General features: G+C 32.3%; 1 long non-coding RNA gene across 1 annotated transcript; it reads left to right on the forward strand.

Moving 5' to 3' along the window:
* LOC136985696 (uncharacterized) lies at positions 1 to 1,034 on the forward strand. Its single transcript, XR_010882373.1, has 3 exons — positions 1 to 180; positions 780 to 831; positions 926 to 1,034. It is a non-coding gene; the product is annotated as an uncharacterized lncRNA (long non-coding RNA).
* The last annotated feature ends 4,703 nt before the right edge of the window (positions 1,035 to 5,737 follow it).

Below are 5,737 nucleotides of genomic sequence, written 5' to 3' on the forward strand. Positions count from 1 at the left end.
GTCTCAGAAAGCTAAGTGGTTCGGGTTCGATCTCTAAGAAGACGGATGATGGAGAAGAAATTTTGATCAAAGATATTTTCTTAAACGTGTTTTCCTTTGATATCCTACAGTTTGCAGTCATTTCTTGAGTTAATGGTTTCAATTTTCAGAGTTTTCTGTAATGATTTTATTACTTTTCGGGTAAGGATACAAATAATACTTTGTGGCTTTACACATAACTTCAAATCTCATAATATTTACACATAAGCACACTCTTTATATTTGAGAATTTTTAATATAAATGCTTTTTTTCTTTGGTATGACTATTAAATGTGGTATACTTGTAGAATCGTAGCAAATTTAATCGAAGTGTTTCGATTCCTTGGTGATGTCAGTCTCTGCTAACCATAAAGAAATATGCACTTTTGTAATATAATTCTGAATTCGTAATTTTCATGCGATGACAGTTGATTTTAGACTCATTTCACATAATATTGCACAATCTTATTTGCATGAATTGTATATTCATGATAACTGTTGCGTGATTTTCAGGCTTAAAGTAGAAAGCTGTTAATGAATAAAAATATCAGAGTTTTGTGATATTTACATAGGAATTAAATTAATTTAAACACTGATACTGTAGTAATATAATCATATTAAAGTAATTTAAAAGTATCAAATTAATTAATTCAAGCTTCTAAAAATATATTTGCTTGATTTAAAATCGGTTCTCACAACGATCTACAAATAGTATACAATGATAAAACAGCTGAATTTAGCGTCCCATTTTGATATTTCAGAAACTATCCATGGAGTAATGAAACTATCTTTCATGACATTTGTAGGCAGGAAGTACGTACTTTTCTATATTAATAATGTATGTATTTATTTTAAAATAAGTTTTGAATAAATCAGATAAAAATTTTATTGATAATTCTTTTTAAAGTAGGCTAACATGTGGGGGTGAACGGCTAGATGATCCAGGCGGTTAAGGCAAATCAGCCTACCTTTCCGAGTGACCTCGGATCAAGTCCAAGCGGAAGAAAATTCCAAGGAATTTTTTGGGGATGGTCTATCCAAATGTCACTCACTATCTGATTGGCACCATTATGAGCCTGGCCGAATCCACGTTAAGTATGAAAGAAAGGTTCTCTTAGTACTCAAAGGGCAGAAAGAATCAAAAAGGGAAAAATGATATGTGCATAGGCCTAAGTATCTAAACATTACAAATTTGTTCGTTTAGTTGAGATAGGTTTAGTGCACACTTCTATGTCATTTCTACAGTTTTACAACGAGTAAATTTTAAAAATGACGTCAAATTTATACTGTATATTAAGTAATTTCTCCTTAATACATCTATAAAATGATAATAATAATAGAATATATTAAAATTTAATTTTACTTTCATATGTATGAAAATATTTAAAAATAAAATATATATTTTTCTACTTTTACATTTTTTATAGATTTATCTTTTACTGTAAAGTAAAAATCAATAAATATCCGAAACTTTTTCCCCTTTTTCTACACGTATTGTATTAATAGTTTATTTGTTAGCAGTGATAATAATAATAACCTTTACAGAAATGCCGTTACTTTCGCTTAAAGAGGGTGGAAGAGACCTCATGGTAAATCTTCACTATAAAGAAACAGAGACGTTGTGATAGTATTTTTACATATAACAAGAAATAACGGATTTTACAAAGCTGTAACTCTTGACTACAAAACAATATACCATTAATTAAACCTACAGAACACTGATCTGGATCTAACATAATACATAAAATGCACAGATTCCATCAGACAGTCTTAGGCTTGGAGGGTGCTCTAGAGTGGACATCCTAATGATCTCAACAAGGATCAATGTTGACAAAACTGAGTCAAACTGATGGCTGACTCATGGATGTCTATTTGGAGAGAGGGAAGAGACGGATTGCCATTTGAAATCGCACCATAAATACAAAAAAAAAGAAAGAAAAACACATTTTAAAAGCGAATACTTATAGGCGACACTTATAGAAAATGTTGCATCATGCATGAAACAATATAAACTATAGGGTTGCAGGCTTTTTTGAACAAATAGATTACTTACATCGACATAATCAATTAGCAAATGCAATGTATTACAAAGATTGTATACACTAACAAACCATATTATAAATACGTATCTCAGACGGTCTTAGAACATAACACAAAAATATACTATGACTGAGCTTTAATTACAGACAAATTAATCCATCGCAGCAGCAGACCATACATCACATTCCTTGACAAACAAAATATCATATACAATACAGACATACTGTTCTAAACACACATAACATACAAAACACATACACTAGAAGAATTAATAAATACGCAGAACTCGCTGACGGAATAAAATGCTTAGAGAATGGGTAAAGTGATCATTGCGTCTGTAGACTTCTTTTGCACAGGCATCATGCCACATATACTACACTAAAGTCTAGAAATGTGAGGTCACCGAACCGCAAGGATGTCCGAGTCGCTCCGAAGCGTGAGTGGGTGCGTTTAGCACAGAGACAAATTCCACAGTTACAAGAAATTAGCCGTGTTTATTATGACAAAAAATATCTTACAACAATAATACACTTTAAACGGGCGGCGGAGGCCAAATCTTCTGGGTCCCTTATTCTTGATGATGGAGGTACAAAGAAGAAAGTTCTCTGATATTTTCGTTGAAGTCGACGGCCCCGGGGCGTAGCGAAGAAGTTTGAAGGACACTTAGTTCGCAATGAGAATAATCCTTTTGAGCTGGGTGCAGCGTATCTAAAAGCACGAGAGAGAAGCCATTGTTTTTGCCAAATTCGTATTTTATAAGCTTTTTCCCGGTCCCAGATCGAACATTCCGATAAGTCGATTTCGAATCACCCCCCACTTTCCGATTGGTCCTCACTCGTTACGAAATGTAACGAGATCAGAATCCAGATCGCGGGATGAGTCAACACCGATTGACAATTCGATCCCCATCGAAGATGTTCAATCTTAGGACTTACATTTTTCTTTTATTGTTTTAACACGAGATTCTCTCTTTTCTAACAATTCCGTCAAACATGTCCTTATATGGGCATGAAGTTTATACCCTTTGCTTAAATCGTGTTATAAATTTTTTCTACACAATTTTCTTTTCTTTTTATTTTTAGTGTGGTTCCAGCCCACTTCCGGAGTCCCCACAGAAACATCAGGCCTTAATAACAGCATGTACCACCACATTACAGAAAGCAGTCATACTAAACACGTCACACAGTTGAGAAATTCCTAAATACGGATAAGTACAGAAATAACACGTGTAGCTGTGCGTTGATCTGAAACAGGTATTAACGAGTATGATGAAAGTTCACCGATACCATAGAATAGAAATAATTTATAAGCCGGATGGCCGAGCGATCAATCGAAATCGAATCTGGACGGGTTGAAAAAGCTTCAGGAAATTTTTAGGTAGTGGTCCGTCTGGATATGTTGGGTCCCGTCCCTCACTACCCGGCCTGTAATGCTTGGCCAAATTCGTAATGGGCTTGTTAGAAGAGGCCGTCTTAGTGCCCACAGGGCTGTAAGAGTTAAGAAAAGGAAAATAATTTATAATTTTTAAAAACAAAAAATTATAATTGACAATATATTAAATATTTTTAAAATAAAACACATCAACTATTTTAAGAATTTATCAAATTAAATATTAAAAAAAACTGTAAATATATTTGATGTCTGTATAATGTTTAACTAATGATATTCCCATATTTTTTACAAATCTTATACTATAGGAATTTCAAGAAGAACGAGCAATTATTTATTGTGGCATTGTTACAATGCCGGGCTGCAATCTTTAATCATATTTTTAATTAATTTCATTTAAAATATATGATCTCCACCTCAAATTAGTACTGTAGTATCTTGCCCCTGTACATCATACTTTTTCGTTAGCAACGAAGTCGTACCTGTCATCATCTATTAACCGCTTTCAGGAGAAAATTTTTGAATTGAAATAACGTGACTTCCAGTTTGTATCAAAAGATTACCTATACTTAATCGTGGTCTTCTGCTCCTAAGATTTCCACATATAGTCTTGAATTACATTTATCTCACATCGTTCTCGAGATTAAGGAAAAACAGTCGAATGGACGGCAGTAGGAATTTATAGGTCTACATTTTTTTTCAAATTTAAGCCCAATCAAAGATGACATCAAACAAACAGTTTATTTCATTTATAGATCATTTACTTTTCAATCTATTTATTAATTGAAAGAGGGTTTCAGTTTGTCCGACAATTTGAGTTAACCGCTAGGACTTAAAATATGGTCAAGTATCAAATTAACCTTCTCTTTTGGCTAATCCTTTTCAAAGTCATTTTTTATCGTGTGTTAATTATTTTATTAATTAGCACATGCTATCTCGCTTAAAATCGGGCTAGAATCGATCTGTTTTTTGTTTTTTTTCTTACAAAACATATCACTGTTTACGATCGTTAAATTTAACATATAATACAAATTTAAAATAATAATGTTAAATTAACGAGATGAAGCGTTATTTAAAAAAAGAATTGACTCGCCAGTGGTCAAGCGGTTCCGTTTCCTGAACCCTCGCCAGGACGGGCTGGCCACGTAGTGTTTTTCGGGTTTTCTTCACGTTTGTAACGCCTGAATAGGGGCCAATAACCCTTAAAAAGACTTCTCGGAAGGCATCCCCCTAGGCAGATCGCCCAAGTGTTGCGTTGCCGTAGCTTAAAACAAACTTTAAAAAAATTAAAAAGATCCGATTAATTTGCAGCATTTACAAATGTAAAGACATCTGCCTTCTTTTAAACAAAACAGACTGCACGTCTCTAGACCTCCCGGTGTCAAAAGTTATTACAGCTCTGATCCTGTAGATGATGCCGCTGGAAAGAGATTTGAGAAAGATGCAATGATTTAAGAGTGACAAAGTGGAAAATTTACAATGTTAAGTCTATGGGACAAACATGTCAGGGTCCCAACACTGTTAACATTAGCATCAGGAAATATTTTTTTTTTGTGTGTGTGTTTTGCAGTTTCATTATTATAAATGTTGAAGTAAATAAATGTACATTTTAGTTACTAAGACCATTGTTTTCATCACCATTTCTCAACTCAATCTCACTCATCCCCACTCTCTCAAAAGCCCGAGCAACGCTGGGCATACGCGGCTAGTTTAATTTGAATTCAATCTTTTTCCTTTGTGTATATTAACATTTCTTTAAAATACTTTTAGAGAGGAAAAAAAATAAAAATTTTGAATATTTTCCTTTTAAGTGAGATAAATTTTTTACAGAAAAAAGAAAAATTTTCAAAATGGTTGGGATTATAAGAAGAATGAGAAATTAAAACTTCTGTGAGGTAAATTATTAACAGAATTTTTAAAATGATTAAATTCATAAGATTAAGATTTAATTTGTGAACTAATATCATATTATATTTTGAAATGTTATACATCAAATGAAATGATTAATGCCGAATTAATTACTAAGATCCGGTCTGTTATTTATCTCGGATATATCAATTGATGTGTTCCTCTTTCAGTTGTTTCCCTTATGAGGCATCATAAAGTTCATCAGGATGATTAACATTTTTTAAACCATTGATAAAATGATACATTTACAAAATTTATTATAAAGTTTTTTTTTAACATTTCATAAAATATATAATATATATTATAAAATGTTAAATAATTAAATAATTATATATTTACTTTAATTTTTTATTTCTTGTAAGCATTTTCTGAGTAAAATTAT

This window comes from Centruroides vittatus, unplaced genomic scaffold (assembly GCF_030686945.1).
Source record: "Centruroides vittatus isolate TY-2023 unplaced genomic scaffold, ASM3068694v2 contig_975, whole genome shotgun sequence".
Classification (NCBI taxonomy): Eukaryota; Metazoa; Arthropoda; class Arachnida; order Scorpiones; family Buthidae; genus Centruroides; species Centruroides vittatus.